Here is a 25,241-nt window from a genome sequence, read left to right on the forward strand (position 1 = left end):
AAAAATGAGGCAGAAGAAATAATCCGTGACATAGAAGACCAAATTATGGAGAATAAAGAAGCTGAGCAAAAGAGAGAAAAACAACTACTGGACCACAAGGGGAGAGTTCAAGAGATAAGTGATAGCATAAGACAAAACAATATTAGAAAAATTGGGATTCCAGAGGAAGAAAGAGAGAGGGGAAGAAGGTATATTGGAGTGAATTGCAGTAGAGCATTTCCCTAATATGCCAAAGGGAACAAGAATCAAAAACCAGGAGGCACAGAGAACGTCCCTCAAAATCAGTAAAAATAGGTCCACACCCCATAATCTAATAGTACAGCTTTTAAGTCTTAGTGACAGAGAAAATCCTGAAAGCAGCTCCGGGACAAGAGGTCTGTTACATACAGTGGTAGAAATATTAGATTGACAGCAGAATTATCTGTAGAGATCCAGTTGGTCAGAAAGAACTGGCATGATATAGTCAGAGCACTAAACGAGAAAAATATGAAGCCAAGAATACTATATCCAGCTAGGCTGTCATTGAAAATAGAAGGAGAGATAAAAAGATTCCAGGATGAACAAAAATTAAAAGAATTTGCAAACATCCAATCAGCCCTACAGGAAATATTGAAAGGGTCCTATAAGCAAAGAGAGAGCATAAAAGTAATAGACCAGAAAGGAACAGAGAAAATATACAGTAACACTCAACTTACAGGCAATACAAGGAAACTAAATTCATATCTTTCAATAGTTACCCTGAATGTAAATGGCTAAATGCCCCAATCAAAAGACATAGGGTATCAGAATGGATTAAAAAACAAGACCCATTGATATGTTGTCTACAAGAAACTCATTTTAGACCCCCAAATACCTCCAGATTTAAAGTGAGGGCTTTGAAAACAATTTACCATGCTAATGGACATCAAAAGAAAACTAGTGTGGCAAACCTTATGTTAGATAAATTAGATTTTAAGCCAAAGACTATAATAAGATGTGAGGAAGGACACTATATCATACTTAAAGGTTCTGTCCAACAAGATTTAATTATTTCAAATATCTATGCCCCTAACATGGGTATAGCCAATGATATAAATCAATTAATAGCAAAATCAAAGAAATATACTGACAACAATAAAATAATAGTAGGGGACTTTAACACCTCCCCTCACTGAAATGGACAGATCATCTAAGCAAAAGATTAACAAGGAAATAAAGGCTTTAAATGACACTCCGGACCAGATGGACATCACAGATATGTTCAGAATATTCCACACCAAAGCAACAGAATACACATTCTTATCTAGCACACATGGAACATTTTCCAGAATAGATCACACTGGGTCACAAATCAGGTCCTAGCCAGTACCAAAAGATTGGGATCATTCCCTGCATATTTTCAGACCACAATGCTCTGAAGCTAGAACTCAATCACAAGAGGAACGTTAGAAAGCACTCAAAGACATGAAGGCTAAAGAGCATCCTACTAAAGAATGAATGGGTAAACCAGGAAATTAAAGCAGAATTGAAAATATCCATGGAAACAAATGAAATTGAAAACACAAGTGTTCAAAATCTGTGGGACACAGCAAAGGTGATCCTGAGAGCAATACAAGCCTTTCTCAAGAAACAAGAAAGGTCTCAAGTACACAACCTAACCCTACACCTAAAGGAGCTGCAGAAAGAACAGCAAAGAAAGCCTAAACCCATCAGGAGAAGAAAATTAATAAAGATCAGAGCAGAAATCAATGAAATAGAAACCAAAGAACAGTAAAACAAATCAACAAAACTAGGAGATGGTTCTTTGAAAGAATTAATAAGACTGATAGCTCCCTGGCCAGACTTAATCAAAAAGAAAAGAGAAAGGACCCAAGTAAATAAAATATGGATGAAAAAGGAGAGATCACAACAAACACCAAAGAAATACAAACAATTATAAGAACATATTATGAGCAACTATATGCCAGCAAATTTGACAATCTGGAAGAAGTGGATGCATTTCTAGAGACATATAAACTACCACAACTGAACCAGGAAGAAATAGAAAATCTGAACAGACCCATAACCAGTAAGGAGCTTGAAGGAGTCATCAAAAATCTCCCAACAGTCAAGAGCCCAGGGCCAGACAGCCTCCCAGGGGAATTCTACCAAACATTTAAAGAAGAATTAATATTGTGAAAATGTCAGTGCTACCTAAAGCAATCTACACATTTAATGCAATCTCTATCAAAATACCATCAAGTTTTTTCAAGGAAATGGAACAAATAATCCTAAAATTTATATGGAACCAGAAAAGATCACAAATGTCAAAAAAGAAAGCCAAAGTTGGTAGCATTACAATTCCAGACTTCAAGCTCTATTACAAAGCTATAATCATCAAGACAAGACTGGCACAACAAAACTGGAACAAAAAAAGGAACATACATAAATCAATGGAACAGAAGAGAGAGCCCAGAAATAGACCCTCAACTCTATGGTCAACTAATCTTCAACAAAGCAGGAAAGAATGTCCAATGGAAAAAAGGCAGCATCTTCAACAAATGGTTTTGGGAAAATTGTACAGCCACATGTAGAAGAGTGAAACTGGACCATTTCCTTACATCACACACAAAAATAGACTCAAAGTGGAGGAAAGACCTCAATGTGAGATACCAATCCATCAAAATCATTGAGGAGAACACAGGCAGCAACTTCTTCGACCTTAGCTGCAGCAATTCTTCCTGGAAACATCACTAAAGGCAAAGGAAGCAAGGGCAAAAATGAACTATTGGGACTTTATCAAGATTAAAAGCTTCTGCACAGCAAAGGAAACAGTCAACAAAACCAAAAGACAGGGATGCCTGGGTGGCTCAGTGGGTTAAAGCGTCTGCCTTCGGCTCAGGTCATGATCCCAGGGTCCTGGGGTCAAGCCCCATATATCACTTTCTGCTCAGCAGGGAGCCTGCTTTCTTCCTTTCTCTCTCTCTCTGCCTGCCTCTCTGCCTACTTGTAATCTCTCTCTCTGTCAAATAAATAAATAAAATGTTCAAAAAAAAAAAAAAACCCAAAAACAAAAAACAAAAGGTAAGTGAAAGAATGGGAGAAGATATTTGCAAATGACATATCAGATAAAGGGCTAGTATCCAAAATCTATAAGGAACTTACCAAACTCAACATTCAAAGAACAAATAATCCAATCAAGAAATGTGAAGAAGACATGAACAGACATTTCTGCAAAGAAGACATCTAAATGGCCAATAGACACATGAAAAAGTGCTCCACATTACTCGGTATCAGGAAAATACAAATCAAAACCACAATGAGATATCACCTCACAACAGTCAAAATAGCTAAAATTAACAAGTTAACAAGTCAACAACTTGTTGAGATGTCTATACTAACAAAGCAATCTATACATTTAATGCAATCCTTATCAAAATAGTTAACAACTATTTGGAGATTATACACATTTCAATTATTATAAATACATTTTAATTATTATTATTTTAAACAGACTATTGTTAGATCTATTAGTAAAATAAGAGTTTCATTTCATCATTAATTGTTCCTTCTACAATATTCTCTTTATGTTGGCCAGAATTACTGAATTGTTTTATTTTTCCTTCACTCTAAAGAACTTTTTTTTAATACTTTTGCAAGGTAGGTCTACTTGCAACAAACTCCCTCGGATTTTGGTTGTCTGAGAAAGTCTTTATTTCTCTTTCACTTCTGAAAAATAGTTTCACAAGGTTCAGAAAACCAGTGTGGCTGCTTTATTTCCTTAACCCTTTAAATATTTCATTCCATTCTCTTTTCACTTGCATGGTTTCTAAGGAAAAGTCAGATGTAATTCTTATCTCTGCTCTTCTGTAACTAGGATGTTTTTCCCTCTAGCTTCTTTCAAGATTCTTTTTCTTTATAATTGATTGTCGATAGTTTGAAAATGAGATACCCAGGTGTAGTTTTGTTTTGTTTGTTAGTTTGGCATATATCCTGCTTAGTGTCCTCTGAGTTACTTGTACCTATGGTTTGATAGTTCACATTAATTTAGGGAGATATTTAGTCATTATTATTTCAGATTTCATCCTATTATTTTCTCTCTCTCTTCTCCTGGTATTCCCACTATGCCTATGTTACACCTTTTGTAGTCATCTCATGGTTATTGGATACTCTGTTCTATTTTTTTCATTCTTTTTTCTATGTGATTTTCAGTTTTGGAGGTTTCTTTTGAGAAAACCTCAAGCTCAACAACTTTTCTTCAATCATGTCTGGTTTACTGATCAGTCTATCAAAGATATTCATTTCTGCAGTAATTTTAATCATTTCTTTTTCTTTCTTTCTTTTCTTTTTTTTTTTTTTTTTGCTGAGGATTTCCATGTATCATCTTACATTGCCAATCTGTTCTTCCATGCTGTCTACTTAACCAGTTAAAGCAATTAGCATATTAATCATAGGTGTTTTAAATTTCCAGGCTGATAATTCCAACATCTCTGCCATATGAGTCTGGTTGTGAAACTTGGTCTGTCTCTTCAAATTTTCTTTTTTTGCTTTTTAATATGTTTTTAATTCTTTTCTTAGAGTCAGACATGATGTATTGGGTAAAAGGAGTAAATATTCCTTTAGTAAATGGGCCTTTAGTAATGTGGTAGTTAACTGTGGGGAATGGAACCATTCTATAGAATTATGATTAGGTCCCAGTATGTTATTGAGGCTTAGTCCCTGGAAGACGAACTTCACAGATGCTTTTGGGACAAGTGGAAACTTGTCCCCTTAAGTAAGATAGGATAAGGGCAGTGAGCTTAAGTTGGGTAATTCTCTTCTCCCACATAGAAGAGTAGAAAGAGGTGAAGTTGAGTATTTTTCTTGCTCCAGTTCAGTAAGATTCTGATTAAACTCCAGCAGGTTGACTCTGGTAAAATCGTTTCTCTTCAGGGGAGGTTTTGTGAAGAAGAGAGTGCTCTAATGTATTCTAAAATGTTTCCTTTCCCCTCTCCCTGCAGGAAGTATAAAGGGATTTTTCTCTAATCCTCACCCTAGGATCCTGGTAGCTTCAAGAGGTGAAATCCACAAAAGCTGGGGACCCTAGATGACTTGGTATCCTTGGAGGTTACAGCTCTCATACTTGCCCACACAGCATCTACAATGATTCAACAGTTATAGCTCAGATTTTCCTACTCACCATTGGTTCACACTGGTTTGTCCTTCACTAAGTTGTGATTCTGTGTTTGCCTGTTAGTCTCTCCAGTTTTGGAGGCAACAGTTTGACAAGTGTTTTCAGTTGTCTCATGGATCAAGTCTTTCTGTTTTTACAAAATTTAATTTGAATGCTATCTCTGTCCCTTTTCAACTAGGTGACTTTGGGCATGGCATCTAACTCCTCTAGTACTTAAGTCCCTTATATGTAAAATGAGGCATATATTCATAATTCTTAATAATTCAAATTCTTATTAATAACAAGGATACCATTTAAAGAATGAATCAGAATACACTGCAAAAAATAGGAACTTAAAAAAGAAATGTATTATTATTATTAAGTATAATTCATGACTTTTAAGTCAGAAAATAACAGACAAAATCAAATATGGTCATAGAAACCTATATTATGAAATTATGTTTAAGTATATTTTTAACTATGTTCTATTAATTTATTGTTTAATTTTAATCTTAACAAGTAATATTTTTTAAAAAAAAACTAAATTTCTTTATTCCTATCCATTTCCTGCTGTGCAACAGTCAATTTGTGTTGTTTAAGCTACTAGGTATGTATTTGTGGTCATTTCTAATAGCAGACATAGACTAAATATAAGATCCTGCTCATATTTCTAAGGCTCTCAAAAATATATTTTATTTTTAAGAGAAAAAAAAAGGATAGTTTTCTCTGGAAATATGTCCTTTTCTTTTCCATAAGTGCTTATCTACTTGTTCAGTTCATATGCCCCAAATGAGTGGTCACACTTCAAAGAGTTGATACATGTTCTATGTACTGGCATATTAAAACAATAGAAGTGACTTAATGAGGTAGTTGTACAATCAGTGAATTGTGTAATGTTTAGGTTGCCAAATTCAAAATGTTACACTTTCTTCCTTCTTTTTTTTTTTGTTACATATTTAAAATTCAAGGTTGTAAGCATTGATTAAAGAAGACAGGGTAGGAGTGTCTGGGTGGCTCAGAGTGTTGAGCCACCAACTCTTGATTTCTGCTCAGGTCATTTCTGCTCTGGTCAGGTTGTGAGACTGAGCCTTGCCTTGTGGCTCCATGATCAGAGTGGACTCTGTTTAAGATTCTATCCTTTCTGATATTATGCCTCCATCAGAAAGGATATTACCCAACCTTTGCATCAACAGAGATGGGACTGGAGGAGATTATGCTGAGTGAAATAAGTTAAGCAGAGAAAGTAAATTATCATATGGTTTCATTTACTTGTGGAGCATAAGGAATAATGTGGAGGACATTAGGAAAAGGAAAGGAAAAGTGAATTGGGGTAAATCAGAGGGGGAGATGAAGCAAGAGAGACTGTGGACTCCAAGAAACAAACTGAGGGTTTTGGAAGGGAGGGGGTTGAGGGGATGGGTGAGGGGATGGGGTGAGCCTGGTCATGGGTATTAAGGAAGGCACGTACTGCACAGAGCATTGGGTGTGGTTCATAAGCAATGAATCTTGGAATACTGAAAAAACTAAACTAAACTAAACTAAACTAAACTAAAATATCCTTCCCTTTCCCATTGTCCCTCCCCCTGGTCATTCTCTCCCTCTTTCAATTACACAATTTTTTTAAAAATTTATTATTTGCTGGTCATGAGATGAATTAGTTTGGATATTCTTTGTTCTAGTACAAGATTTGATGTATTGTGAAAAAAGTGGCAGAAAATATATTTGTCGGAAATAACAACATTCATTAATTAACATATCTTTTTCAGGCCTGTTCTTTTAAATGAAAGAAAAATAAATATATAATATAATATTTAAATGAATACTATATGAATACTATATGTTCATTAGATGAATAACTAGGTTATTAGATGATAACTAGGTTATCAGCATGAGGGGATAGGTCAGTGATAATACAAAGTAAGTCACAGAAAACTTAAACTTAAGATATAAAGTACATTATGTGAACTGAACTGAAACACAATTATTGATCATCAAGCACTTATGACATATATTTATACTTAATTTGTAGCAACTAACAGCAACTAAATGTGTATTAATATGTATGTGTATTGATGTGGGAACATATTATATCTTTTTGGGCAAATATTTGTGAATGAACTCTGGGTGGGAAATTTCTCCTTCATTTCCTCATAAATTACAACTACTGTGTATAGTTTTGAAATTAATAACTAAATTTTGAAGGAACAATCCACTCAAGATCCCTCTCATGTCTGACACTACCGAAAGTGTGTGTGGAGGGTTCCCAAATCCACTCTGTTTTGAAAACTCACTAGAGGAACTCACAGAGCTTCCTGATAGTTCCCACATTTGTGGTTGGGGTCTATTACATTGAAAAGATACATATTAAAATCAGTAGAGGTTGGAAGTGCATAGGGGAGAGTCCAGAAAAATTTTCAAACACAAAACTTCCAATGTCCTTCCCTACTAGGGTTGGATAGCATTCCTTTCTTGACATGGATGTGTGACAATACACATCACACAGAGGACTGACAACCAGGAAACCTCATGGGAATCCTGATGTCCACAGTCAATATTGGGGCTACATCATAGTGACATAGTAGCATGCCCACAGGATTGATCTCGGTTTCTAACCCTTTAAGATGTCCCATTAAGACTGGTCCAACTGATCTAAACAGCCCACCTTAAATTATATTGTTGGTGTGGCTCAAAGCCCCCATCCTAAATCACACTGTTCATTTCTGGCAGGTCCAATCCCCCAGGCAAACAAAGGTACTCCTATCAAGCATGACCTTCCGAGGGCTTAGACATCACATTCCAGAACTTGAGGACAAAGGAAAAGATTAAATCTTTTAATATATGATTTGTATATAGTTTTTAAATTTTAATATCACACATACCTTTGATAGTGCACATGCTATGATGAGTTCATTATCAAGTAATAAACATACCACTACTTAGGTCAAGAAATAGAACATTATAAGAACAGCCTTGTTCTTCTCCACAAAGATCAACACTTGCCTGCACGATTATAAAAGACTCCAAAACCATATATATATGATAGATATATTATCTTCTTAAAATCAACTCCTATTATATTATCAGCTCAAAAAAAATTTAAAAAGTGATGAAAGTAATAAATGATGAAAGTAATACATGATTAAATAGACGAGTATGTTTTATGAAAGTAGCAAAATTATAGCCCCCCAAATTATATATTTTACAAGAAATAAGAGAAATTTTTTCTGTTCTAACTACCTTAAGTATATTTTCAGATATATGTCTACATTTTAGCTATCTCACAATTCTGCAATATTAAGCAATTTGTTTACTGAGAAATACATCATATGAAAACACAACCTCACAAAAGAAAACAGTGTTTACATCTGTCACCTCAATCATTGTTTATACATAGTAAGTCGAAGTTAGGGTTTCAAAAACACACTTCTGAAATATACATATCACATTTTCATTAATGCATCACTTTCTTATGAATTATACCCACATATATTATCAGGTTTTATAGCATTTTCATTTTCAAGAAATAATTATGTATGAAAATATTTAGATGTTTAGCATTTAATGAAATACAGAGATTCATTTTGAAAATGAAATAACATCCCAAATGAAACATCTAGCCATGAATAAGACACACCAGGGTATACTAATAAAATTAATCATTTGGTAGGATGCCTGGGTGGCTCAGTTGGTTAATCATCTGCCTTTGGCTCAGGTCATGATCCCACGGCCTTGGGACTGAGCCCTACACTGGGCTCCTTCCTCAGCAGGAAGCCTGCTTCTCCCTCTGTGTGAGTTCCCCCTGCTTGTGTGCTCTCTCTCTCTCTGACAAATAAATAAATAAAATCTTTTAAAAATTAATTATTTGGCAAATATTTTGATTTAGAGTCAGTATTCAATTAAAGATTATTCCAATTTTGGATTAGGTTAAAATATGCATATCAAGACCTGTGACATGTCTTAGATACTACCTTACTTTAACACCAAAAAGTTAGTTCCAACTCCCCGGCTCTGGCAGGAGAAACCAAATGCCTAGGTCAGAAAGAGAGAACTTTATTACAGCACAGCTAGCAGTTTGCACTTCGTGCTCATATTGGTTATCTATCATCCCAACAGTCCCACAGAGAAGAGGCAGCCTAGGTGGATGCTGTACACACAGTAATTCTGTGTCACAGCTGAGAAAACTCGAATTTAGGAAACTCCATTTTTTTAAAAGCTGCTCACGGATCTATCCAACCATTGCCCCTAAAGGAGACATTATCTTTGCTATTTTAGTCAGGAAATAAATCTGCATTCTGTCACAGATGGGAGACACCGTTTCAAGGCTACTTCCTATATAATCATCCTGGGAAAATAATCTGGAACAAAAGCTGACACAAGATATGAAGTAATGGCATGGTGAATTGTCACCCGAGAGTAAGAGCATTACAATTTTCAGTGTAAGACTACAAAAGTAGCATGATTTACTAACTTATTCAATATTATTTATAGGCCAAGGAAATATGTGATAGCATACATGATAGAAATTAATTTTATAAATCAAATATGTTTTGACATAATTATAGTTATGAAAAACAACATGTAACCTTAAATAGCTGATTGTGATTCTTTTGAAGACCTATGCTTTGGTCTAACCAATGCCTTCAGTGACATCTCTGGTGATACTTTGCACTTGAGCTATTTTAGGCAGCCTGCTTGGAAAAAATAAAGGAAGAAGAAGAAGAAAAAAATGAAAAAAAAAAAAAAAGCCTCACCATAAGAGAAAAACACCAAAGTTCAATCCATGTGTTCACAAATACATGTCCACACATACACATACAATCCAAAGATCTACGTGTCAGGAAAGTCATAACATATCTTACCAAATTGTCTTTATTTTCTTCACAGAAATCAAAAGTTAGTAAATAAGAGGAAAACTGGCAAGCACATTTTTCAAGAAATAATTTTATAATGATTAGTGTCGTACATAAAGTAGGGACAGTCCATTAAATGAAGACATGCTGGCTGTGTTATAAACCCATAAAGCAATCTTTAATTTAGACTAAGAGCAACTGGGTGAAGCTTTACTAATCATATTCTGTGTGAGTCTAAATCAGAGCCTGGCAAATTAAATCACATGGCTCTATTCTGGTCTGGAACCTATTGATGTGAGGTCCAAAATTGATGTGAGGCCCTCAAATTTTTTTTTACAGTTTTAGGGCTCAAAATAAAAATAACATTTGATGACATATGAAAATTATATGAAATTCAAATGTCAGGTACAAGTTCTACTGGAGCACAGCCATGCTTTTCTTCTGTCTGTCTTTCAGTCTCTGTCTTTCTTTTCTTTTTAAATACTGACTGTGGATGCTTTTGCGCTGCAGTTGCAGAGCTGGGTAGTGGTGACACAGAGCTGAAAGCCCTTAAAGCCTGAAATGCTCACCATTTGGCTTCTTACAGAAAATAAAAAATGTGTCTTGGACCTAAAACATTCTTTCTAACTACAAAGTTCCATGAAGTCTCATGCTGATGTTATTCATAAGATATCTTACATGGGCTCTATACTAAAGTATTTTTAGTAAAAATTTCTCAAATAATTAATGGTAGATAAAATATGTACCAAAAAGATATAAATGATTTTATTCATTAATTTAAAATAATATAGTCATTAACTCAAAATAATATAAAGGAAGCAACCCAATGGAAATATAGCAAATGTACAAAGGCTTCCTAAATAAGACATTTTTAAAAACCTAAAAATAATAACTGTAATAATAAATCATGTCTTGAGTTTAGTGCTAGGGAAGCATTGGGTCTTAGAGTCTTCCGAAACAATAAATCAAAAGTACTTAAGAGGGACCATGGGCTTCAATCTAAACTTTTCTGGGCAACTTACACAGCACAAATGAACAGAACTGGAGATGTGAAAAATACAAATCCTTTTGAAATGTTTTTAAAGCACATTACCAATCATTGTTGATTTTTTTGAACCTACTATAATTATTACTGTATCAACAAATTGAATACATAATGTATCAAGAGGTCCTTTTGTTTGTAATTTTATCTAGAAATAATATCTACAATTGTATCAAGAACAGTAAAATTTGAATATAGAGAAAAATGTAGCTTAGTGAATAATAAAGAATCTTTCCTTCCCTGCCTACCTTTCTTTCTTTCTCTTTCTTTCTTTCTTTCTTTCTTTCTTTCTTTCTTTCTTTCTTTCTTTCTTTCTTTCTCTCTTTCTTTCTTTTTCTTTAGAGCTGGATTTTTCTGTTCTTTCTTTTTCTTCTCCCTCTTCTCTTTCTCTTTCTTTCTTCTTTTTCTTTAGAGCTTTCGCGAGCTTTCTCCTGGGTCCGTCTAACATTTCGTTCTGGTATTGGAAATCAACTAATTTAGCTAATCTCATTTTAGAGCTGAAGAAACTGAAGATGAGAAGTATTAGTGGCAAGACTGAAATACACATTTTCTGGCTTTTTTTCTGCTGTGGAAACGACATGAAATCTGATCACGGTTTTGTGTTGCTTCTACTTGACAAAGGTATTTATTTCCTTTTTAAATATTTTTTAGCTAATCCAATTTAAATTTTATTGATGAAAGCTCATCCACGTGGATTAATTAAAATTACAATAAAATTAATATGTGTTCTATTATCACATTATTTATCTGTTTACCAGTAAATAAAATGTTTATCAACAATATTTCCCCTAATAGAAATCTTTGGTGTCATTTCTCATATTTAAGTTACTCAAGCTTGTCGTGGCTATTTTAAAAAATATGTATTATGGAGGTGCCTGGGTGGCTCAGTGGGTTAAAGCCTCTGCCTTCAGCTCAGGTCGTGATCCCAGGGTCCTGGGATTGAGCTCAGATTCAGGCTCTCTGCTCAGCAGGGAGTCTGTTTCCTCCTCTCTCTCTGCCTGCCTCTCTGCCTAGTTGTGATCTCTGTCAAATTAAAAAAAAAAAATCTTTAAAAATAAATAAATAAAAACTAAAATAAAAATAAAACTATATATTATGTATGGAGCAAAATATTGGTGGAAGAACTTAAAATATACAGATAAAAAGTAATAAAAAGAACTGATTGATGTAGCACGTAGTAAAATATATTTAATATTTATGCATTTTAAAATAAATCATTAGTAATATCAGTAAACATAGAAGGTTAAAATGTAGGACAAAATTATTGACCTTTTTTCCAAAGTCTTAAATTTAAATGAGAATAAAAGAAGTTTTTTTGTTTTTTTTTTGAGAAAGATATGAATGTGGTTGTCAGTTGTATTGAAAATTATGAAGAAAAAAATAATTGAGTGGTGCCTCAGGCTTCAAATGTTTCTTCATCTGATCATGAATGAAATGATTTTTATGATTCTTGCTATTAAGCTTGAAAACTTTGAATACCTTTTGAGTGCCAAAATTTTAAAGTATGTGTAAAAAATAAAATAAAATATTGTGTATAATTGGTCATGTGAAACAATATACTTTAAAGTGCATTATGCATTGAAGTTATACATAAATCATATTAAATTGTCCAGAAAGGGACAAAAATAGAACAGTGTTAATTTCTTTATATAATGTTATTCTCATATTCAGTATTCTTAAAATTATAAAATATTAAAGCTTTAAATGCGATGAAGTCATTATGTTTCCACAATTGTCTAACTGCCTACTGTTATGATCACTGTTGTGTGTGTGCGTGCATGTGTGTGTGTGTGTGTGTGTGTGTGTGTGTGTGAAGAAAGGTGCCTGTGTGTGTGAATTTGATCAGCTACAGGTATAAGTAACATATGTTATCAATAATCCATCTTATTTAGCTTGTCAAATTTATTTCACACTAATAAAGTAGCTATGGTAATTAACAGTGTTAAGATAAGATAATCCATCACAGAGCAATTATGAGTTGTCTCAAATTTCCCCTTAGAAATGTAACATTTGGGGTGCCTGGGTGGCTACGATGGTTAAGCCGCTGCCTTCAGCTCCGGTCATGATCTCAGGGTCCTGGGATCAAGCCCCACATCGGGCTCTCTGCTCAGCGGGGAGCCTGCTTTCCCCTCTTTTTCTGCCTGCCTCTCTGCCTACTTGAGATCTCTCTCACTGCCAAATAAATAAATAAATAAAATCTAAAAAAAAAAAAAGAAATATAACATTTCCCCCCAATCATGGGAGGTATTAGATAATATTTTAATTACTATGTGGTAGGGTAAAACATATTCTGTACTTAGTCAAATCATGCCTTAAATAAACCTACGCATATGCATATCTAAAAATAAAATTTGCATGTAAAGTGATAAGGTCAAGATTACTGGGGTCTGGGTGGCAATGGACTAGTAAAATAAGTATATGGGAATGACTTGCCAAGTTTTTAAAGAAGCAATTTAGGCAGTGTTCTTCTGGATCCCAAGCATAGTGTCTATTATGTGTTCAAAAGCCATAATTATTTCAAAAATAGACATTTAAGGAAACCAGATAATTAGTCCAGTACAGCTGGTATAAAACACTACTGGCACAGATAGTGATATCATTAAAAATCTGGCAAAGTATCTAATAAGTATTACCCCTGGGCAAATGAAACAAATTAAGCACCTACATATTTTTTTAGAACCTAAGAACGTATACATGGAGAACTCCTGATTTCGCTCCTAAATTCAAGAAACCCTAATAACATAAGACCAATCCAACCTTAGTTTTCTTGCTGCTTATCTGAAAATTACCTTATATTTTACTTACTCAGAATTGCAATGTGTTTTACTTAATTCAGACCATTTTTTGTGAACTCATTATTTTCAGTTTTTGTTCATTCTGTTTTTTTTCTTCATTATCTATATATCTCCAAATTTCTTTTTTTCTCTAATAATGTCTTATTGTGGAATATATCATACACATGAAAGATGGTATCAAAGACATAGGCAGTTTAAAGAATGAGGTAAAATGAATAGTCATGTAGGCACTGACAAACTTAAGAAACAGCACACCCTTTAAAAGACAATCTGAGGATCACTGTATGCCATGATCACGTTCTCTCCTCCACGCCAGAGTAACGCCAATCCTCAATTTTGAGATTCATTGCTTTGCTTTGCTTTACCATTTTATCACATATATTCTTTTTTTTAAAAAATGCACGTTGTTTGTCTCAATATAATACCAGTAATATTCAATTTTATGAGGTTTTAAAAAAGCAAAACTTACTTTTTGCTCCGTGGATTTTTTTTTTTCCGAATTGGGAAAAAGGATATTGCTAGAGAAAGGCCAGAGAAGTTCCTCAAAAATGCAAGCTTGAAGCTAATTTCCCTTGTTGTGTCAGTCCAAGCTTATTACTAATTTTGTGTTTTATACAAATTTTAGAATTTTATGTTATCCTGGTAAGTAGAATATCTTGAATTTTATAGTGAAAACTTTATCCCATGTAATAATTTTGCCTTCCAAGTTATATTATCTGACATGCCTAAAGCTATATAAAGATTTTGTAAAAATTAAACCTTATCTGGTAAATATTTTCCCTCTCATTCTAGATCTTTATGTTTGAGATGTTTCTCATGTTAACAAGATTTTGTTATATTTTTTATAACATAACTGGACAAGTTAGTCCATGTACTTTTAATATCATCACTGTTATTTATAGACCCAAATCTAACAATATATTATATTATTATTATATTATAACTACATATTATATATGTTAATATATAATTATATGTACATAGTATATCACAACATATATAACTATGTGTAATTATAATATAATAGTATATATAACATATTACATTTTATTATATAATACTATATTTGGCACCATTCCCCATTAATAAAATTACATTTTCTTTTTCTTCCTTACTTACATCTTCTGGATTAATTTTTTAAAAGGATTTTATTTATTTATTTGACAGACAGAGATCACAAGTAGGCAGAGGGACAGGCGGGGGCAGGGAAGCAGGCTCCCTGCTGAGCAGAGAGCCTAACATGGGGCTCAATCCCAGGACCCCGGGATCCTGACCTAAACTGAAGGCAGAAGCTTAACCCACTGAGCCACCCAGGTGCTCTTCCTTTAGATTAATTTAAACATTTTATTGCAAGGTGCCTGGGTGGCTCAGTCTGTTAAGCTGCTGCCTTCGGCTCAGGTCATGATCCCAGGGTCCTGGGATTGAGCCCCATGTTAGGCTCTCTGCTCAGCAGGAACCTGCTTTTCCATCTCCTTGCTGCTTTCCCTGCTCGTACTCTCTCTGTCAAGTAAATAATTAAAATCTTACAAAAACTTACCTCATTTTAATGATTTGCCTCTTGTTTGCTTCCTATCTAGCTTACATCTATTCTTTTGGTGAGCACAATTGGTGTGTATTAATTAACAATATCTAATATTATTTCACCTCTTTATCTGTTCACAATTTATGGACTTTAACATTAGACAGCTTGCCTTTCATGTGTTTTTATCAGATTCACCTTACATATCATGATGTTTCTGATTTTATAAAAATCTAGTTGGTTATCGAGTGATTTATTGAGATTTCATTTCTGCATGAAATTTCTTCATCTTTCATCCACAGTTTTGAACATATTACTCAGTAATTTTAACATCCATGTCTGGCAACTGCAATATACACACCCTTCTTGTGTCTATTTATAGTACCCTTTACTTACATTTGTTCTACTGACTTTCTATTATATGATCTTATCTCCGGCAAGTCTAGTAATCTTGTTTTGATGCTGGGTATTAAGTACAAAAATAGTAAAGAGATTTTGGATAAAATTATGCTTATCTAGACATATATCTTTAGGCAGCCAGTTTGAGGAAATCAATGTCACTTTATCCAATTATTCATGAAGTTAATTTAATGCTTGGTTTCAATCTTTCTCAACAAGAACAAATCAAAATATTATATTTTTTAGAATGTTGTATAATTGATATCATATAGTATGTTAACTTCTCATGACTTTTCATGGCTTGAGAGCTAAAGTAGCTAAATAATAATCCATTGCCTGGATGTACCACAGTTTGTTTATCCATTTACTTACTGAAGAGAATCTTGTTGCTACCAAGTTTGGGCAACTATGAGAAAAGACACTATAAACAACTGTTTGTAGGTTTTGTGTGAACATAAGTTTTCAGCTACTTTTGATAAATATCAAGGAGCATGAATACTAGATCACAGGATAACAACATATTTAGTTTTCTAAGAAACCACCGGTCTTCCAAACTGTCTACACCATTTTGCATTCCCACCAGCAATGAATAAAAGTTCCTGATGTTCCACATCTTCACCAGTATTTGGTTTTGTCACTCTTCCAGAATTTGGCCACTCTAATAGGTTTATGTGATATTTCATTTTTGTTTAACATGTATTTTCCCAGCAAAACATGATGTGGAGTATCTTTGTATATGATTATTTGCCATCTGTATATCTCCTCTGGTGAGGTGTCTATAAAGGTCTTTAGCCAATAGTTTAATAGTTTTTTGTTTCCTCATCATTGGGTTATGGGAGTTATTTGTATATTTTGGAAAACAGTCCATTGTCAGATGTGTCTTTTCCAAATATTTTCTCCTGTCTATGGCTTGTCTTCTGATTCTCTTGATATTGTCTTTGGCAGAGCAGATATTTTTAATTTCGGTGAAGGCCAATGTATTGTTTCTTTCTAGAATCATTTGTTTGCTGTCATCTTTAAAGAGGCATCACCATCTGGAAAGGCTTCTCTTATTTTATCTTGCAGGAGTTGTTTAGTTTTGGGGGCACCAGGGTGGCTCATTTGGTTAAGTATCTGAGTCTTGATTTCAGCTCAGGTCACAATCTCAGAATCATGACATCAACCCCACCCCGGTCTCTGCAGTGAGCATGGAGTCCGCTTAAGATAGTCTCCCTTGATTCTTCTCCTACCCACTTAAGCCCCCATGTTGCATCACCACTTCCTCATATCAGGGAGATCATACGATAGTTGTCTTTCTCTGCTTGACTTATTTCGCTAAACATGATACGCTCTAGTTCCATTCATGTTGTCGCAAATAGCAAGATTTCATTTCTTTTGATGACTGCATAGTATTCCATTGTGTATATATGTTTATAAAAAAGTTTTAAAAAAGGAATAAAAAAAGAAAGGAATGAAAAAAATAAAAGGATAATAGAAATTTTAAAAAAAGATAGTTTCCCTTTGCCCCTCCTCCACTACACACACACACACACACACACACACACACACACTTTCTCTTTCTTTCTCTGTCTCTCAAAAAAAGAAGTTCAGTTTTTCACATTATACTTAGGTCTATGGCCCATTTTTGTGAAGGGTTTAAGGTCTTTGTTTATGTTCATTCTTTTGCATGTGGATGTGCTATCATTCCATTTGTAGAGAAGTCTATCTGTGTTCATTTTTGTAGTGCCTTTGCTAGTTGGTCAAAGATCAATTGACTGTATTTATGGAGGTCTATTTCTGGCCCATTTATTCTTTCCATTGATACTATCTATCTATTGATCTATTGATTTATCTAAATAGATAGATATTGCCAGTATCAATATTGATTATTATAGGTGTATCATATATCTTGAAGTCAGGTAGCATCTCTTATAGGATTTTTTTCTCCCTGTTCTCTCATTTCTCATTGATTGTAGCCTTTTAGTTCTTTGAGACAGTAAAAACATTGATTTTTGTTTGGATTCTTGATTTTCCCCTTGTAGTAAATCATTAAATGTCTCGAGAGAAATATCAACATAGACTGTGTAAAAGTTGCCCGCCCATTTTTCTAGCATCATTTACAATTTAGTGTTGATATTTAAATCTCTAAAAACATTTTTGTTTGTTTGCTTGTTTTTAATATACAATCCAAATTTTTTTGTTTTTCTTTCAGGAAGACTGTTATAATAAAAGTACTATAAGCATACCCAGAAGTAGATTACTATGTCTTTTGTTGATTTAATACTTCAAAGTGTATAATAATTATTTACATGTACATTTAATATTTAATTTTTGAGACTTAAACCATTTACAACTTGTGTATAGTGTGTGTCTTGAAGGGGAAATTTAAATTGGTAAGTTTTCAGTTACCTGATAATGTACAAATTGGCCTGCTTTGTCCTACTTACTTTTATATGACAACTATTACATTTTCAATTATCATATACAAGGGTCTGTGTATAACTGTATTTATTTTACTGAAAAGATTATGTGTATTTGCATTGGTATGATTTATTTTCATTCATTTAGTTTTTAATTTTCCTTAAGAACAGCACATAAAATTAAATTTTCTTATTCTTTTAAAAAAAATTTCATTATTTATTTATTTATTTGACAGAGAGAGAGAGAGATGTAGCAGGAGAGGGAACGCAAGCAGGGTGAGTGGAAGAGAGAGAAGCAGGCTCCTCATGGAGCAGGGAGCCTGATGCAGGGCTCAATCCCAGGACCCTGGGATCATGACCTGAGCCAAAGGTGGATACTTAACAACTGAGCCACCCAAGCACCCTTAAATTTTCCTATTCTTTATTTGAGAAATTATGTATATATTTTTACTTGGTGATATATTCAGATTGATCATTAAATTAATTTGTCATTTAAAAAATATTACAAAGCAATTATTTTTCATAGTGATTACCAATTATTTATACTTAGCTTTGGAAAAGGTAGAACACGTAGAATAAATAGTTTTCCCATCCTGCAATATTAATATGTTAACTCCACTGGAAAATATGTAACATTTTTGCCTCATTTTAGTTTCAGACTGGATTTAAGGTGTTTTGGGTATAAGTAAGGTAATTGTTTTATTCAGTTTTCTGATACCTACTGAGATTGCAAAATTATTTATTTATGACTGTTGTTTATGTTATCAGCCTTACACTATCTAATATTCTAGGAATAAAATTTACCCAACTGTTATTACCATTACTTAAAATGTATTCTTAAAAAATATTTTATTTATTTGTTTTTGGAGAGAAAGCAAGTTCACGTGTTCACACACCAGCTGGGGTGGGGGGAATGGGACAGAGGGAGATGAGAGAAAATCTCAAGCAGTCTCCCTGCTCAACCTGGGGCTCAGTCTCATGACCCTCAGATCATGACCTGAGCCAAAATCAAGAGTCAGATGTTTCACTGACTGAGCTACCCAGGTGCCCCTACTTTAAAAGTATGTTAATATATTTGCTAATAGGCTATTTAGCATTATCAGTTCCGTGTTCATGTTATATTGCTCTGTATTTACCATGTTTCTTATTATAGCTAATGCACAGAGCATGTGGATAGCCTATAATTTTCCTGTGGTTTATTGTAGTAGGCAGTAATCTACCCCATTGCTGGTTCAGTGATAGAGACATTCATAAACTATGGAGATATATAACCCTGTAATAGCAAAATTCAGTAGTAAGTTAGAGCTGTTACCTGGTGTAAAGTGTATTCTGGCCAGCTAGTCCCACTGATGGTCTTGACTATTGAACTTCCAATCTTTTCATGAGTAACACTGGGATGCATACCTTATTTTCAATAACAAAACAATAATAAAATAATTAACAATTTAGAGATAATATAAATGCCACAATAATAATAATAGTGCCATCAGGAATGAACCATCATTCTATTAAGCCTTTGAACCCATATCAATTTTGTCCTATAATATTTACCATAGTTTGCTGAAGAAGAAGAAAAATATTGTGGTTTATGTGTGCAGAGACGAAACTAAGGTTGGTGTCATGGGGCCAATACTTTGTTTTATGACCAACTAATAGTTGAACTCTAGGATGTGTCCGACTGTTTTCTAAATAATGGGGAATCAGCACTGAACAACACAAAATACAACAATATTTTCTGTCCTTTTAGAGATTATGTCCCCATTTGGGGGAGACAAATCATAAGCAACATAAGCAAGTTATATTTTGGGTTTCAAATGTGGCAGACAAAGTGTAACTGAGAAAGGGGAATGCAGAATGGTCTGTGCGTTGCCACTGCGTATGTGATCCGCATAGCAGTTAGCACGGGGAAGCCTGCACCGTTACAAGATGCTGATAGAAGTAAGGGAGGCAGAGGCACAGGGAGAGCTAGCAGGAGGTACTTTGAGAAAAAGCAGGAAAAGAAACCTATTTCCTTCAGAGGAAAGGAAAGGAGAAAGCCAAGGTTTGGGATAGGATAGACAAGCCTGTGTCAGACGCAGAGATAGAACTCAGAGCTCTCCTGTGAAGAGTCAGTCAGTGCCCGAGGCCACCCTGTAGGATTCTGTCTTCCGCGGGCAAGTAGCCTGAGTAGAGGGAACTGATGGCCTCACACCAGAAGGGCATAAACAACTTTTACAATTTTAGCAATGGTACAATTTGTGCATTTTGTTAAAAGGATGGGTAGTGTGAGCCCAGGGTCTTCACTATCTTTTTGGTATCTCATGAAGCAACCAGTGATGACAAATTTTTAGTGGGTCTGTAGATACTGCAGATGGTGGGTACGAAGCTGTAGTTCCTGACTGAAGGGCTGTTCTGCATGACACAGAATGAGGATACAGTGGAACGGAGCACACTGTCGCCTGGAAACATTCTGAAGGTGTGGACACCGAGGGCTGAACGCCTGGCTGAGAAATGTCAGCATGGGGCTGGTGGAAGGCAGAAGAGTGTTGCTGCTATTCACAAAAGCCACAAGGGAGTGAAACTTCTGTGCTCTGCTTCTAGTCATTTAAATCTCAGCAGGACGGAGGAGAGGAAAAAGAAAAGACAAGTACATGGGGTCACTACGTCTCAAGTGGCATGAGGGAGAGCGCTGGAATTGCAGATTTTATACATGGATGCACACGGCGATGAATTCTTCAGGTGAGAAACCTGAAAGCCAAGATCTCAAAATCTGGTATAAAATCATAAATGTAATAATGGTCAAATTTTAGGAAGAAGCAGTTGACCCTGAAAGCATTCAAATTTCTTTGGGAAATTAAAAAAAAAAAAAATGACAAAAAAAAAAAGAAGAAGAAGAAGAAGGACCGGCCCTAAGACTGAGCGCCGATTACAACCACCTCTCTTTTCCCCCATTCCAGCTGCCATAATTAGGAGGATGGTCACTGAACAGTCTGCCCGACGGTCTCATTTAAAACAATTTGCAAGTGGGAGGTGTGATACAGTGTTTCACTGATTTTGCTTCTAAGTCTCTGAGTAAAGATGAGGAGAAGGGAAACAGCAAAGCCATACTACAGAGAACTTTATGGTAGATGTCCTCAGTCAGAAAATAGAATTTTCACTTTATTAGCTTGTCCGAAGTATATAGGGCACATGAAAAACTAAATGGGTGACGTAATGAGCCTAGATTTCATGTGTTAAACTTGCTCAAGTGGAGTGGCATCTCTTAACCTCAATTAGGTATTACCCCAGAGGACCTGCAGATTTCAGGAGGCCATCCTAATGTGGGCATTAGTTTTGAATTATATCTCATATTCCATTATCACCCTGAGGACCATCATCTTATTCTTGACTTGAATCTATCCCTATGAGTACAATTTAAATTAAAAATGGTCTTTCTAGTAGTATGTCATACTTTTAAATATTTTGAAATTAGTATGCATTTATTTTATAATTGTTTCTGATTTTGTGCTAAGTTATGTCATCTCTCTTCCAACTTTCTCAGTTCATTTTGTCTTCTTTGAATACAAGATGGATAATTTGACTCCATTTCTGTTAAATTTGATATTGTTAGATTAAGCCCATCTCTCTTCACTCGTTCAATGCAACAAATTTTCTTCACTCATTCAATTCAACATATTTTCTTCACTTTATTTTTTTGCATATTTTATCTTTACGCCAACCACAAAATTCAATCCAGTAATAAACATGTTTTATAGAACATGGATCATGACCACCCTGTACCAATAGTAAGTCTCTTTCAAATGCATAATTATAAGCACTGTTTCCATGAAAAAAAAATCCTATATTATCATAGCAAAGGGTAATTTGGCATGAAAAATGAAGGGATTCATTTATTGGGTTTTCTGATTTTTCAGACATTTTATCTTAATTAGTTTTAAAAATAATTTTTCAAAATCAAATTAAGGACACTCTAATTTTTCTAACCTATTTCTCAAAAGAAAGGTAAAAAAGAATGCTTTTACATGATAATAGTAGCACTGACCCCTACAAATCCTTCAAATTAAGAATCACAACAGAGATTAATTTCAATATTAGCTGTGACAAAATATATTTTTCCCATCCCTTGAGATAGCACAGTTCTATTTTAGATAGCAATTTTTTTCAGCAATATCTGTAAAACATTACACATACACACACACACATTTCAAAGAATAAAGAGAAACATTCTTAAGTACTATCTGCGTGTACTGGACATAATTAGTAGATAAAAATCAATATCCCTCTGGCATGCACTTTCATCAAGGACTCTATTTAATAAAATTTTCTTTTGAAAATTAACAACCAGTGTAAATACTTCACCTAATCTACAAAGTTATTCTTCCATTATTATTTCAAAAGCATTTTTAATTTGAAAAAAAAATCAGATTTTGGTTAAAAAGTGCAGACACAAGTATCTCAGAATTATAAATATATGAATTAATGAAAGAGAAGAGTATCTGTAATATACCTATTTTCATTAATAATATAATCAAATTCTTAATGGTAGAACGGAGCTATATGTTTCTATGTAACCATTGAGAGCCTTTAACATAAAGAGTAGAGAAAAGGTGAAGGTAACTTATTTCCTCTTTTGTGACATAGTAACTGAAGACTGCATATGTATTTGGGTGAAAATAGGAGCATTTTTAGTTCTATAAGACACAAGGAAATACCATTTTGACTAGAAATTGCTGAACACATAATCCTAGAATTATATGCACTATGAACAGAGAGTCTTGTTAAAACTAGTAAGATATGGGAAGGAGGTGTTGTTGGCAGAGGGTTTACTCTGGAAGACTCTATTCCTCATATGTATTTTTCCCTCATATCCCATGAAGGTCACTGTGCCAGAAATCCTACCTAGCTGCCTAGCTGCTGTTTCGGTTTTGACATAGTCTGCATGCATAGTCTTACTGTCCTTTTAAACGTTTGATAGAGTGTCTTGATTGTCGCAGATGCCTTCATCTTTTCTAAGAGAAACACCTGGATACAGTGTGCTCACAAGAGCCGTCTTCCTCTGACACCAGTAACTCAGGGAAAACAGATGAAAGCCCAAGGGGGACAGGGCTGGCGTGGGGGACAGGGCTGGCCTGGCGGCCAGCAGCCCCTTCCTGTCGGGATGTCCACTTCAGGACTGTCAGCAGTTTTGAGTTCTGATTAAATGCAGTGAGAGGAGGATCCCTTCCCATCGGTGCAGAATTACTGTGATTTGTTGAGAAGTTACAGGTCTGATCCAGAGCTATTGAAGCCAACTCCCTGACAATGGGGTCTGATGAAATGAACCTAACAAGATCACCAAGTGATTATCAGGCCTACTCATTTTTAGAATATCTTTTTGCTCTAAAAAATATGAAATAGGGATGCCTGGGTAGCTGAATTGATTAAGAGTCTGCCTTGGGCTTCGGTCATGATCCCAGGGTCCTGGGATCCAGCCCTGCACTGGGCTCCCTGCTCAGCAGGGAGTCTGCTCTGCTTCTCCCTCTCCCTCTGCCCACTGCTCCCCTTGATTGCACTCTCTTGCTTTCTCTCCAATGAATAAATAGAATCTTCTAAAACAAATGAGAGAATTGAAAGAAAAGTGAAAAAAAATAGGAACTCATAAAAAAGGAATTTTTTAAAACCAAGATATAATTAGTAAGTCCAAACTTAGAGAATTGGTCTCCCCAGTAAAATAGAAGATATATTTTAGTAAGTCCTGATAAACAATTATATTCTTCTTATATAAAACACAATTAAGCTTCATGTGCCACAAGAAGACCAAGCATATATGAAACAGTGATTATCACAAGACTGAATATTAGATTTATCTGTGGACTCTAGAAAAAAAAAGGTAATCTCTGGCCCCTTTCCCAGAGATGGTAACTTAATTGGCCTTGGCCTGAGGTATAACTTAGGCTTCTGTATTTTTCTTACTTAAAATTCATGGTTGATTTGAATGAGTTGTCAGGATTTAGGACTAAGACTAAGAAGGCAAACACCAAACAAAAGAAAGCTGATAAAATTGCAAGAGGAAATTAAGACAAATTAAGCCACAATAGTCTTGAACTTTTACCACCTAGTAATTTAGCTTCAAAATAGTATGCTAGAGATACAAGGATAAATTGGTAGGAACATGAACTTAGATGGAAAAATTAGCCCGATATTCTCGATTATTTGTAGATCAAATGAAGGAAAAGAAATAACATATAGTTATTTTATAATTAATAATAGTAAGCATACAGTAATGATCAGCTAAATATCTGATATTAATTGCATGGTTACACAGTTTTTATGAAAAAGTAATGGAACATTCTATATTAGTAAGTAGCAATTTTTAATCCTCACAAAATAAGCAATAGTATAAGGTTAAGTGACCTTTCTAAAAAGCGGTTTTGGCACTGCTTTCTAACAATAAGGTAAAGTTGAAAAAAGAAATTAAAAATAAATAGAAAACAAAAACAAAAACAACATTTTTTCCCTAAATGGATTCTACTTTGAAGCAGGAAAAAAAAATCTGTACTAACTGCGCTTGGTATCTGCCATAGAATGAAATGATTTTCAAACCATTGTAGCTCTGATGTAAACTGGAGTTAGAACAGCTGAGTGTCATTTGGTTAAAAACAAAACAAAACAGTATACGCGGATGATTACAAAACATTTATCACACTACCTGCCTCTTTCTAAAGCTTTAAGTCCTTAACTAGGGGAGATAAAACATCCTATCTTATTTTACTGCCAAAGAGGGGCTTTGAGAACCATAGGGTTACTTTATCTTGTTCTATATCCCTGTAGACACTATCTATGTATACCATTTCTTATCCAAGTCAGGAATACATTTCAGATAACATCCTGTCCTGAGGGATTGTAAGGGAACTCATATCCTTTAAAAGATCCTCTGGGGCATTTATTCTGGAAGTTATGGTAGTTCATTGACTGTCACTGCAAAAGAAAGAAATGCGGGTAGTTTCAGATTGATTGAGGATATTTAGCTTAAAATGTTTATTTAGTGTTAACTTTCTTCTATGTTCCCGACACTGGATTAGGTTAAACAGATGTTTGGATATGAAGGAATCACAGTCTAGAAAATGGTGGGAGCACTGAATAAGCTCATGTACATCATGAGAAAGGAA

The 25,241-nt window shown here is 34.5% G+C and overlaps 1 long non-coding RNA gene across 1 annotated transcript in view; it reads right to left on the bottom strand.

Annotated features, from left to right (window-relative positions):
- The window catches only part of LOC123388977, a 76,924-nt gene that overhangs the window by 13,854 nt on the left and 37,829 nt on the right, over nt 1-25,241 (bottom strand). The window contains exon 6 of the long non-coding RNA XR_006603498.1: nt 19,427-19,518. This is a non-coding gene — a long non-coding RNA (uncharacterized LOC123388977). The remainder of the gene's footprint in view (nt 1-19,426; nt 19,519-25,241) is intronic.

Source organism: Mustela putorius, unplaced genomic scaffold (assembly GCF_011764305.1).
Source record: "Mustela putorius furo isolate JIRA1106 unplaced genomic scaffold, ASM1176430v1.1 tig00003932_pilon_pilon_pilon:0A:0A, whole genome shotgun sequence".
NCBI lineage: Eukaryota > Metazoa > Chordata > Mammalia > Carnivora > Mustelidae > Mustela > Mustela putorius.